The sequence below is a fragment of the Somniosus microcephalus genome, chromosome 1 (assembly GCF_052327205.1).
Source record: "Somniosus microcephalus isolate GS21.2 chromosome 1, FLI_Smic_1.0, whole genome shotgun sequence".
Taxonomy (NCBI): Eukaryota; Metazoa; Chordata; class Chondrichthyes; order Squaliformes; family Somniosidae; genus Somniosus; species Somniosus microcephalus.
In genome coordinates this window covers 229,563,862-229,576,998 of record NC_140987.1, presented here as the reverse complement: position 1 = coordinate 229,576,998, position 13,137 = coordinate 229,563,862, and positions in this window count along the sequence as shown.

Sequence of the window (13,137 nt, the reverse complement as noted above, 5' to 3'; positions counted from 1 at the left end):
ATGCCAGTTATCATTCATTAGTCCACCTTCTCAATTTATCTCAATCTCTTTGTATTTCATTTGCCTTTTCCCCATTGAAATATTTTGCTGTTGTGCCTTTCATATTCTCAGGACATCCCAAAATGCTTCACAGTCAATGAAATGCTTTTTTTGAAGTGAACTTGCACTCAACTGGTAAATATGAAAAACAAGAAGCAATGACTTATAGTCAGACGTATCACTTATGTTGTTGTAGTCTTAGAGAGGACACTTGGTAGGAAACTATACATTTGTACATGGGCATTTTGTCCTTTTTCATAGTATATTGAAATGGAAGATGTGACTATACTGTTGCTCAGCCATTTTTTAAAACGGTAGACACAGTTGACATCAAAATGGAACAACCTGAACCAAACTCAGGCATTTCCAATAAATCCAAAATTATCAATTTTGGGCTTTTGGAAGCGGAAGTACAATTTCAAAATTTGTTGGTAACAAACTGCAGGAAGACATGAATGAACTTGAAGAATCGGCGTGTAATTATATAGTAATCTGGGATGTAATGTTTAAGTTATCCACCAGATGGAGCCAAAGATTAAGGTATCACATTCACCAGTGTTTAAGGTAATGGGTCATGTAGTCAATGTCCTGGTACACCAGATATAAAGGTAATGTGGCATTGCATTATGGGTATGACTCAGAGGTGAATCCTCCATCTTGGCATCGTGCAGTTAGAAATACTGTGTTTTGCTTGCAGCCTGTAAGAGATGTTTCTCTGCTACACTGTATAATTAAACAGTTGGGTTTTCTTCCTTATATCTCGCTTATCTCAGTTTCTGACCTTACCACTCGGATATCACATATTGGTGACGAGGATCAACAGATCACATCTTGAAGAAGAAACAAAAAAGAGCACGGAATAGAGGATCATGGCTCCTATGGTAGGAAAGATCTCTGCTTTTGATGTTCAGACTCAGGCCTGGGATGAGTACTGCGAGGTGCTGATGCATTTCTTTGAAGCAAATGATATAGATGATGTCGGAAAAAGGAGAGCATTTTGCTCACTTCCGTGGGAAGTCAGACGTATAGTTTAATGAGAAACTTATGCAGTCCTGAAAAGCCGGGAGACAGTACATTTGCTGAATTAGTGGCCTTGCTGAAGGAACATTTCAATCCCAGACCGAGTGAGATTGTACAGCGTTTCAAATTTAATTCACGGAACAGAAAACCGGAAGAGACTGCATTGGATTATGTAGCAGTGTTGAGAAAATTGGCTCACAATTGCAATTACGGGAACAACCTGAAAGACATGCTGAGAGATAGGCTGGTTTGCGGGATAATGGATGATTGAATGCAGAGTAGATTATTGTCTGAGACTGGGCTTACGTATGAAAAAGCATTGGAACTTGCTCAAGCCATAGAGACAGTGAACCGAGATGTAAAAGAAATACAAGGTTCAGACTGGGCTACTATAAAGCAAGTTGGAGGTCAGGTTGGTGTGCACAAGTTAAATATGCATCAGAAACCACAATGTGAGCATGTAAAGGCATGTTATAGATGCAATGGTGATCACCTGGCGAGGGAATGCAGGTTCCTGGAGGAAAAGTGCCACAAGTGTGGGAAAAAAGGACACATAAAACGTGCATGCAGGGCAAAAGCAATCGTGGAGGAATACAAACCAAAAGGGGGAGGAAAGCAAAACACAGTATTTCTAACTGCACGATGCCAAGATGGAGGATTCACCTCTGAGTCATACCCATAATGCAATGCCACATTACCTTAATAACTGGTGTACCAGGACATTGACTACATGACCCATTACCTTAAACACTGGTGAGTGTGATACCTTAATCTTTGGCTCCATCTGGTGGATAACTTAAACATTACATCCCAGATTACTATATCCCCCCCCTCTTAAGTTTACATTAATTTCTTAACAACATTCTTAAAAAGTCCCATAAGGAAACTCCTTTAACGATAGTCCATAATGAATGAATCTAGCAGGTCGTTATCAATCTCTCTGGCGGCTTGCGAGGCCTTGGTGAACGTCTTACAGTCAAGTCCCTGCTTAGTTGTGGTAGAGCCAACTGCTGCTCCTGAGCAGTACTCAGAGTATCTGACTCTGCTATGATGGTTTCCTCTTGATGAAGGGGTCCAGGTGGAACTGGCTCTGTTCGTGGTGGTGGTACCACCGATGTATTTGGATAACTGGGGGCCAACTTGTCCTCCAACATCTCCTCTGGAACCTCCAGTTCGATTTCCCCTTGTCTGGTCAGTATCTGATCTACATGTTTGCGTACTACCTGACCAGTTCCCACCATGACCGTATACGATTGAGTCTATGACGCCAGGAATCCATTTTGGAGCATAACTGAAATTCCTGGTAAGGGCCGCATCTCCTTCTCCAAAACTGCGGCTCTTTGTCCTTCTGTCATGGTTCTCCTTTTGTTTGATTTGTCGGTTTTCCACCTTCCTTTTTAGGTCTGGGTGAACCAGGTCAAGAGTGGAGCGTAGTCGACGTCCTAACAACAGCTCAGCAGGAGAGAGTCCTGTGGTAGATTGAGGTGTTATTCTGTAGCTGAACAGAACTCGTGACACCTTGGCTGCCAAACTCCCTTCCACACTTTTTTTCATCATCTCCTTAAATGTTTGTACGGCTCTCTCTGCAAGTCCATTTGAAGACGGATGATATGGAGCTGAGGTCACATGCACTATGCCGTTGTTTCTCATGAACTCTTTTGTTTCTGTACTAACAAAACACGTGGCATTGTCACTTACTACAATCTCCGGTAGCCCTTGATTACTAAAACTCCTATGCAGGCAGTCTATAGTAACAGTAGATGAAGCAGAATTTACAGGATACACATCCATCCATTTGGAATGTGCATCAATGATTATGAGGAACATCTTTCCCATGAATGGACCCGCATAATCTACATGTAATCTTCTCCATGGTTTATCCGGCCACTCCCAGGGGTGGAAAGGAGCCGCTTCTGGTGCCTTCCTGTGTACTTGACAAGTGCTGCATGTTTTGACTAGATTTTCTATCTCCTCATCTAGCTTTGGCCACCACAAGTAACTCCTTGCCAAGGCTTTCATACGCGAAACTCCAGGATGACACTGATGTAGTTGCCCTAGGATGGACTGTCGTGCTGGCTGTGGAATAATCACTCGTGCTCCCCACAACACGCAAGCATCCTGTACACTCAGCTCTGTCTTCCTGACACTGTATGGTGTGAAATCAGTCCCTTCCGCATGCTGTGGCCAACCCCTCATCACATATTCTAGGACTCTAGACAGTACTGGATCTTTACCGGTCCAAGTCCTTACTTGTTCAGCGGTCACAATTGCCGTGTCTGTGTCCTCCAACATCAAAGCTCTGTCCTCTGGAGCTGCACGGATAGGTGTACCTGGCAGTGGAAGACGACTCAAGGCATCTGCGTTCTCATGGTACTTGCCTGCCTTGTAAATGATGACATACTCATATGCCCTTAATGTCACTGCCCACCTCTGGATCCGGGGTGACACCATCTGTGGTACTGCTTTCATTTCATTAAAAAGAGATAGAAGCGGTTTATGATCGGTGCATATGGTGAATTTCCTGCCATATATGTACTTGTGAAACCTCTGTAACCCAAACATTACTGCTAACCCCTCTTTATCTAACTGGGAATAGTTTTTTTCCGCTGGTGTCAGAGTTCGAGACATAGGCCTAGAAATTCAGTATAGCCACTTTTGGGGCGGTAAAGTCGGGCGGCCGCTAAAGTTTGCGCCCGACGGAAAGTGGAGGCCACTTCGCCGATATTCAGTAGCTTTGGCCAAGGAGTTTGCTCGAGCGCTAAAACTGGCGTTGCACGTCTATCTTTAGGCGCTAAGCCAGCGGTGCAGACTGATACCGCTGAGGCCAGGCGCAGCGCAGGTGCGGTCATGTTTTGATTGACAGCAGACACCCTGGCGCCGGCCAGCTCTTAAAGGGGGAAGGGTCGACTTGGTCTGCTGCCACGCCCTGGATACTGCAGCCCTCCAGCTAGGCCTAAACACTGCTGCTGGAGAGAAATAGCACCAGGAAGGATGCAGAGGGCCCGTGAGCGAGCGCAGCGCTTCTCTGCCCATGATTTAAAGGTGCTGGTTAGGGCTTTGGATAAGAGAAGCCATATCTTGTTCCCGGACAGTGGCAAGAAGCCTCCCAAGAGGGTGTACAGGAGAGCCTGGAGGGATATCGCCCAGAGGGTCACAGCCACCTGCGATGTCCCCAGGACTGGTGTCCAATGCCGGAAAAAGTTTAACGACCTCACTCGGATTGTCAGGGTGAGTACCCTTTCCAGTGTCCTCCTCATCCTTGCATGTGCACCTCACATTATGGGCAAAGGGGCCTCAAAGGCCTAATGGCCAGCCCTCATCCAGCAGCTATGGCACTGGCATGAACATCAATTGCACTTTCTGCACTTTACACACTGGCCAAGCTATTCGACCATGGGAGGCAGTGCACACAACAACAGGGCACCACACTCTACTTAGAGGCCGTCCTTTCTCTTGCAGGTCAAGCTGGCCCAGAATCTGAAGAGCCGGACTGTCACCGGGGGAGGCCGTGCCCAGTTCCAGCAGCTCAGTGACCTGGAGGAGTGCGTGGGTCGACTCATGGGTGCCCGGGTGATTGGCCCCGTTGCAATTGGAGATGCCGACCCTGTGCTGGGCCCCAATGGTAAGGATATGACCGTTTGGACCTCTCTCGTTCCCCTTGCGCTTCAGATCTACATCCTTTGCCACTGTCCGACCAATGCGCAGAATGCCACCACTCATGCCTCCCTCGCTGACGCCCTGTCCTCACTCTAAAGCTACTCTTGTGCCTTCCTGCTTTCAGCTGGTGAGGAGGAGGTCCCTGAAGCTGCGAGTGTCAGTCCCTCGGAAGAGGAGGACGAGGAGGAGCAAGAGGAAGGCGGCACATCGGGGGAACCCTCATCCGCGCCAGGGGATGGCAATGGAGGGGACACGTCTTCCCTGGAGGAGAGCCAGGGGGAAGTGTTGCAGGGGGGTGTAGCTCCTGTGCCCAGTGGCGTCCAGCCACGCGGGAAGGGTCGGGCAGCACGGCTGCCTTCTCCCCAGAGGGGGGAAGTGTTGCAGGGGAGTGTAGCTCCTGGGCCCAGTGGCATCCAGCCACGCGGGAAGGGTCGGGCAGCACGGCTGCCTTCTCCCCAGAGGGGGGAAGTGTTGCAGGGGAGTGTAGCTCCTGGGCCCAGTGGCGTCCAGCCATGCGGGAAGGGTCGGGCAGCATGGCTGCCTTCTCCCCAGAGGGGGGAAGTGTTGCAGGGGAGTGTAGTTGCTGGGCCCAGTGGCGTCCAGCCACGCGGGAAGGGTCGGCCAGCTCGGCGGCCTTCTCCCCAGAGGGAGAGTCCGGCCTCCAGTCCGGAGACGGTCCTCGCCCAGGAGGTGCGCCTCCTTGATCAAATGTCCGCGGACTCGGATCGTCGGCACACCGAGTTCATGGGGGTTGTGGCACGGTTGCCTGAGGCCATTGAGTCCCTGGCTCATAGTGCGTCCGACTTCGGGGCCTCACAGGCCAGGGGTTTCGAACAACTCGCGGCAGCACAGGCCAGGGGTCTCGAACAATTCGGGGCATCACAGGACGCGAGTCGGGCCGAATTCGGGGCATCACAGGACGCGAGTCGGGCCGAATTGAGGGCAGCACAGGTCGCGAGTCGGGACGAATTCAGGGCAGCACAGGACGCGAGTTGGGACGAATTCAGGGCAGCACAGGACGCGAGTCGGGACGAATTCAGGGCAGCACAGGCAGCGAGTGGACAGTTGATCAGTGGTGCCATGCAGTCACTGGCTGGTCTGATGCGGGCACAGACCAGGGCAGTACGGGCACTCACTGCTGCCACACTCGCTGTGTCAGGCAGGCATCGCCAGGGCACCCGCCACGCTGCAGCAGCACAGCGGTCTGGCCTTCACCAGATTGCTGCGCTTGCTGCAGTGCCAGCCCGTCCGAGTGCCAGTGTCTCAGGCGAGCAGCGAGCGCCTGGCATCAGCCAGCTTGCCCCCATTGCTGCAGCCGCCACTGCCACTCCCCCAGCGAAGCTGCGACGAGCTGTTGGAGGGACTGATGCTGCCCAGCCACAGCTGCAGCAGTCAGCAGCCGGCCCCTCGAGGGCCAGAGCTCATCTAGGTCGACCCCCAAGGGCATCTGCCGTCACGCAATGTGCCCCTCAGGAGCCTTCCCACAGCCTTGCAGCACCCACAGGGCCCAGGTTGAGGCGGAGCAGCAGGTCGCCCAGGGGCCGGAGAAGCCTGGACAAGGACTCGCCCTCTCGGCACACAAAGTAGAGTGTGTTGGCAAATGTTTTTTTATATGGGGGTGGTTGTCTTGTCTATGGGGAGGGTTCTTTTGGTAAGGCCGAGGATGAAGGCCATTTGGATGGACAAGTTTTGTTATTCCTCCCCAGGTTGTGGGAGTGAGATATGTATTTGAGGGTTTTTTGGGGGTGTTGTCTGTTTTTCGGTTTCATGTGGGAAGGGCCCTGAGTTTGTTCAATAAAGCTTTTTCTTTATTCAGCTTGTCCATGTGTGATGTTTCAAGTGGTTGTTGTGTTAACCGGCTGAGGGCTTGCGGAGCGGCTGCATTCATGTGCGTTCATTGCCGCAAGCCATTCCCTGGCAGGGGGCCTAGAAGTGTCGTTCAATAAGCCGCCGACGGACGGCCCTTGGACCTTGTGGCTCCCTCCTGGACTGGTACTCCTCCTCCTCCTCCTCCTCCTCCTCATGGTCCTCCTGCTCGTCCTCCTGAGGTGGTGGTCCAACGTGAGGTGGCAGTGCCTGAGTCCTGCGGATAGCCAGGTTGTGCAGCATGCAGCAAACGACGACGAACTGGGAGACTCTATCCGGCGAATACTGCAGGGATCCGCCGGAGCGATCCAGGCAGCGGAACCGTTGCTTGAGGACGCCAATCGTTTGCTCTATGATGTTCCTTGTGGCTTGATGGCTTTCGTTGTATGCCTCCTCAGCAGGGGTCCTGGGCGTGCGGAGCGGGGTCATGAGCCATGTACACAAAGGATAGCCTTTGTCCCCGATAAGCCATCCTCTTGGGGGAGGCTGTGCCTGGAACATGTCAGCCACAGTAGTCTATCGCAGGATAAATGCATCGTGGCTGCTGCCTGGAAAGCGGGCATTGACAGCTAGGATGCGCTGCCTGTGGTCACACACCAGCTGTACATTGAGGGAATGGTAGCCCTTCCGGTTGCGGTAATCCTCGGCATTGTCGATAGGTGCCCGCAAAGCCACATGCGTGCAGTCAATGGCGCCCTGCACCATGGGGAAGTCGGCGATCCTCGCAAATCCGACTGCACGCTGCTCCTGCCTCTCTAGGGTCATGGGGAAGGAGATGAATTGGTGTCTCCTTGTGAAAAGGGCATCGGTGACCTGCCGGATGCAGCGATGCACGGCGAACTGGGAGATGTTTGCTATGTCCCCAGCAGCGGCTTGGAAGGAGCCGCTTGCATAAAAGTTCAGAGCCACCGTGACCTTCACTTCCACCGACAGAGACGTCCTGCACATCAGCTGTGGACGCAGATCTCTGTGAAGCAGCTGGCAGATCTCTGCAACCACCTCCCTTCTGAAGCGCAGCCTCTTAACACACTGCGCGGCAGTCATGGTGAGATAGGACACCTGCTGGTGGTATTCCCTGAGTGGGTAAGGCCTACGTTGCCGATGCCTGATGCCCCCTCTGCGTCTAGGCATGGCTGCCCCTCTCACACAGCGTTTGCGAGCCCTTCGCACATAATGCTGGAACTGAGGGTTGGAACCCCATGCAGCCCCCATAATATACTTGCAAACAGTGAAATCACAATGAGTCAAATTTCCAAGCTCTGGCCAGAAGCCAAAAATACCTCTCCTATGTTGGGCCAAATCAGTAAGGTGTCTTCCTTGGTCTCTGTCCAGAAATCCGTTGCACTAAAGTCATTGCAGCAAAATGGCTGGCCTTTATAGTTCAGTCTAAGTGCCCTTTAATTAGCGCTCCCCGAGGCCCGCAGGGCCTCTGCTGCGTTCCACTTCACAGTTCTTAACACCGCCACGCCCACATTGGGCGGGCACGACTGAAGTTCCGGTTTGGGGCGCACAAAGGGCGTTGCATGACGAAATGACGTCATAAGTTGCGCGCGCAGCTGAGCGCGCGCAAACACTTTGCGCCGGCGCTAAATGTCTACTGAAGTTGGGCGTAGGCGCAAATCGTTCTGCGCCCGGCCGCTAAGTGCCTAGCGCTCGAGATCTACTCCTCCTAAGGCACAAACGGCTGGCGAACGCAACTGAATTTCTAGGCCATAAACCCTATTGGTCTTTCTGTTCCATCTTCCAAGCTGTGTGAAAGAACTGCCCCCACCCCGTAAGGTGAAGCATCACAAGAGAGAATGATGTCTTTCTCTGCATTGTAGTGAACCAGCACAGCCGAGGACAGCATCAGTTTCTTGGACTGTTCAAATGAAACCCTCTGTTCCTCTTCCCACTGCCACTGTGCCTCCTTGCGCAGAAGTTTGTGAAGAGGTGCTAACACTGTTGACAAGTTTGGTAAAAACCTGTTATAATAGTTTAGCAGTCCCAGGTAAGCTTTTAACTCCGTCACATTGGCAGGAGCTGGGGCCTCCTGCAGTGCTTGTACCTTCTCCTTTATTGGATGGAGCCCGGTGGCATCCATTCTGTGACCCAGGAACACGGCCTCATTCCCCAGGAAAGTGCACTTACTCCTCTTGAGCCGGAACCCAGCCTTATCCAATCTTTGTAGTACCTCTCTCAGAGTGCTCAGATGATGACCACACCTCGAGTACTACAGACAGTTCTGGTCTCCATATTATAAAATAGATATAGAGGCATTGGAGAAGGTGCAAAAAAGGTTCACAAGGATGATACTGGAACTGAGAGGATATATTTATCAGGGGAGGCTGGAGAGGCTGGGACTCTTTTCTCGAGAAAAGAGAAGGCTTTATAGGGGTCTTTAAGATAATGAAAGGTTTGATAGGATAGATGTAGGGAAGATGTTTCCACTTGTGGGGAGTTCAAAACTAGAGGTCATAAATATAAGATATTCACTAATAAATCCAATAGGGAATTCAGGAGAAACTTCTTTACCCAGAGAGTGGTAAGAATGTGGAACTTGCTACCACAAGGACTAGTTGAGGTAAATAGCATAGATGCATTTAAGGGTAAGCTAGATAAGCATGAGGGAAAAAGAAATAGAAGGATATACTGATAGTGTTAGATGAAGAGGGCCGGGAGGAGACTTGTGTCAAGCATAAACGGCATAGACAAGTAGGGCCGAATTTTAGAGATATTTGTTGAGGGTTTAATATTGGCCAAGACACAAGGGGATCATTTGCTCAGGCTGGAGGTCTCCCCATGACTTTCACTGTGCCTTGCACCAAATATAAGTGGCAGAGATAACTGTCTCAAAAGAAATGCATTGTGGTAGCTGCCAAGTGTAAGATTTGCAAAATTTCTACATTTCCCCGAAGGTTGTTATTAATAAACAGGGCCCTGCGTGGACATTTTAAATCAAAAAGGGTACCCAAGATGGCGTCCGTGCCTCATGGCAGAAAGCCTGTGAGATTTTTAAATGGACTCTGCAACACAGACAGCTTGTGGATTGAAACCAAAGCTGCAGTGTCTGTGAAGAGAGATTTTGTATTTTGAAACCAGACAGGACTCAGAATTGTGCATTAGACCGAATATATAATCGCAAACAGATTAAGAGAGCCATCGAGGCTGGACAGGCCCATCAAGGAACTTTCATGACAATACAAGTCGATTATCGGGCCGATAGATGCAATTACTGGCCATCTAAAAACAGTTAGTATGGATTGCTACCATTATTTAAAATAGCCCGCCAAGATTAAGACAAAGAAGTAACCTGATTTGGCTCGCAGATAAGGATTTTCGAAAAGAGTATAATTGAAGGCCCCCGGGTAGCAATTGCTCTTCTCTTCTCTCTCCGTTCTTTGGCCCCTCACCCTCATGGCTGCCGCTCTTTCCTCATCCCACGCTTACCCCCTGGCCTTTGCCCGTGTCTTTCCCCACTCCATCTGGAATCACCCCGGCACCGTATCGGGCGGACACGGACAATTCAGGCCAGGTGAGGCGGGAGGTGATGAGGGGAGGAGGGAAGACCACCTGAGGAAGACCAACTGAGGAGATGAACTGAGGAGACGGGCTGAGGGTAGGCTTCAAATTATCGGGCCTTCAGCCTTGGCCGACCTGCGAATATCTGCACACCAACTCAAACTGTCGGCTGGCGATGAAGAATCATCCCTGCAAGGTAAAGTAACCAAACAGAGACTTTAACTTAGGGGTACTCGAACCTGGACAACGCCCTTGCAGCGCCCAGAGACCACGTGACGATGGCAGGCTCCAGAGAGCACCAAGAGTGAACCCCGAACCCCGCCGCTGTTTTGAGTCCAACAAACACTTTTGATTGGTGAGCATGAAGTTCTGACCCCTCATAGCTTAACCTAGTTAGGTATAGGGGGTGGGATAAGGATAAGGGGATTGTTAAGATAGTTGTTTTCCCTCAATGTGCTGTGTGTTCCCCATTCCCTGTATAAGTATAGTTATTCTTTTGTACTTTTTGCCTGTAGAAGTGTACACTAGTAATTTTCCATAAGATTGTATCCATTTTTCCTCTTCAATAAAATCTTGGATTTTGTTTACATCCAATCACCTGTCTACTCGAGTCTTCTCTGTACTGCCGCCTTGTACCTAAGTCCGGTGTCTAGATCCCAGGGGCATGGGAGCGATTCGAACCGCTCATAAACAGTCAGAGGCATAACTGACTGGGCGCATGCGCCGCCCCACAGGCCACCCCCTACAGAAATGGTGACCGCGGCAGGACACCGGCAACAAGGTTGCGATGCAGTGGACAGTGGTTCAGATGAGCGAACCATGATGGAGGAAAGGATTTCTGATTATGTGTTTAGCAAGGTGAATATCACTAAGTAGTGGGTCACCACACTGTTAAGGGCTGGTCGTCCGATAGATGCAGCAGCTAAGTGGACAGAGGGAAAGGAACACAAGAAGTCCTTAGAGAAGGCAGTTTGGCTGATGTGCTTTAAAAAGCAGGTCCAGCTCTTGGACGGGCTTGTCGTAGCACAGGCAGTCGAGATAAGGGAGTCAGCCTTGGAAATCCAGGATAAGGCTCTCGCAGGGGAGAAGTCATTAGTAGCTTTGCAGGCTTTGAACCAAGAAAGATTGCATTTAGAGGGAGAACACAAGGCCCAGTTGGAATACCTACGGTGGAAAGTCACCGAGGCCAAAGGAAATGAGTTAAGGTTGTGGGAGAAAAACACCCACTTGGCAAGGCAGATTAGGGAACAGGAAGAGAGAGTGCAGGAGGTAAAAGCCGCTTACAATCTAGCAACTGAACAGAGGTTTGAGGAGGCAGACCACAGCCCCTGTAGAGAGAGGATAGAAAATCTGAGCCGGGCCCTCCGGAAGGCAAAAGGCATGGTATGCCTCATAAGCCCAAAGGCAAGCCAGGCAGATTTTATGGGGAATGACGGGAGGACAGTTCCAACATCACCGGTGGTGCCCAGGGATGACACGGTTGAGAGAGAGGAGACCTCACGGCCACCACCCGTAGCGCCAAGTTTCAGTGAGGTTTGGCAGCAAGGGGGGGTGGAACCGGGGGTGGAAACCGACGTGGAGCCAGAGGTGGAGGCAGAGGTGGAGCAAACCCCGCCCGAGATGCCGGAGACGGGACCGATGTGCCAAGCGCGGCATCAGATGTTCGGCTCACCCGCTAATGGCGACATTGAGGGACCCCTCCAAAACCAGTTCGTATTGCCCTTTAACACCCAACAGCTTAGGACGATGGTCAGCCATGTCCCGAAGCTTTCCGCAAAGGGAGACCTCTCGATCCACTTCAGGGAAATAGAGCAGTCCGCCAGCGTCAATAACTGCGATGACGCTGAGAAGGCCAAAATGCTGCTATTCTCCCTGGAGAGTAATCTCCTCCAATCCCTCTCTGACGAGTGTAAAAGGGGGCAGAGTGGGTATGAGGAGCTTAGAGATGCGGTTCTAGAGGCCATGGGGATGGATGAGGGAAGTCCCTTCTCCCGCGTGGAGAAGACGATCCAGCTTTCTGGGGAAACCCCGCAGGCTTTTGCAGACCGGCTGTGGCCAGTGTACCGGAACGCTTGCCCGGGGACACCAGGCCGGACGTTCCTGAACGGGGATTCCCTGACACATTGGCTCCGTTGCCTGGTGGCAAACAGCTTGCCACAGGTCCGGGCCAAGGCAGAAGCCTGGTTCGACCCCAAAGATCCCCAGACCACAGAACTCACGGTAATCAGGCAGCTAACCCTAGCCTACAAAAACAGCAGGGGAACCGATGCACACCCACCAAAAGGGAAGGTGCATGAGATAAAACCAGGAGTGCAGAATAGAAAGGAATGGCATCAGGAAGGGAATCACCCTCCCCACGCAAAGACCAATTGTTACGGGTGAGGGAAGGATGGTCACTGGTGGAAGGAGTGCAAATAGCCTTGGAAGGATAACAAGGGAAAGCAGCCCACAGCCCCATCCCAAAAGGCAGGGGTAGGGACCCCTTTCGCAGAGGTCGAGTCACTTTTGGATGCCATGAGGTCCTTACTGACTGGCCAGGGGAGGGTAGCAGCCGCCACCGGTGCTCTCACCCCGTCAGCCCCATCCAACCCACAGCCGTGACTAGAGCCGGCGCAGCCTGTTTATCTGTGTTCTCTCCGATATGATGAGTGGAAAAGATCCCTTTTGGAGATGGAGGTGGAGAAGGTGATGAGGACCTATCTGTTAGACACGGGGGCATCATGCACCGTGGTCTACTCAGCTAACCCCATTGCCTCACCTCTCTCCAGCGGGGTCCCATACAGTCTATCGGGGTTCACGGGTAGAGGACAGTCCAGCTCGTTTTCAATCCCGCTCGCCATTCAGATAGGACCGCTCCGCTCCAAGTGGACCTGTGTCCTGATTAAATGGGACATGGAGGGTGGAAGAGGGGTCCTGGGGGCCGACTTTATTGTGGGCCACAGGATCCTAGTGGATTTGAGGAATCACTGCCTTTGGGGGGCAGGTAGAGTAAAGAACGGTGAAGTCGTAGTAATCCCGGGAAAGGAAGGGAAGTGGACCCTCTGCACCATGAAG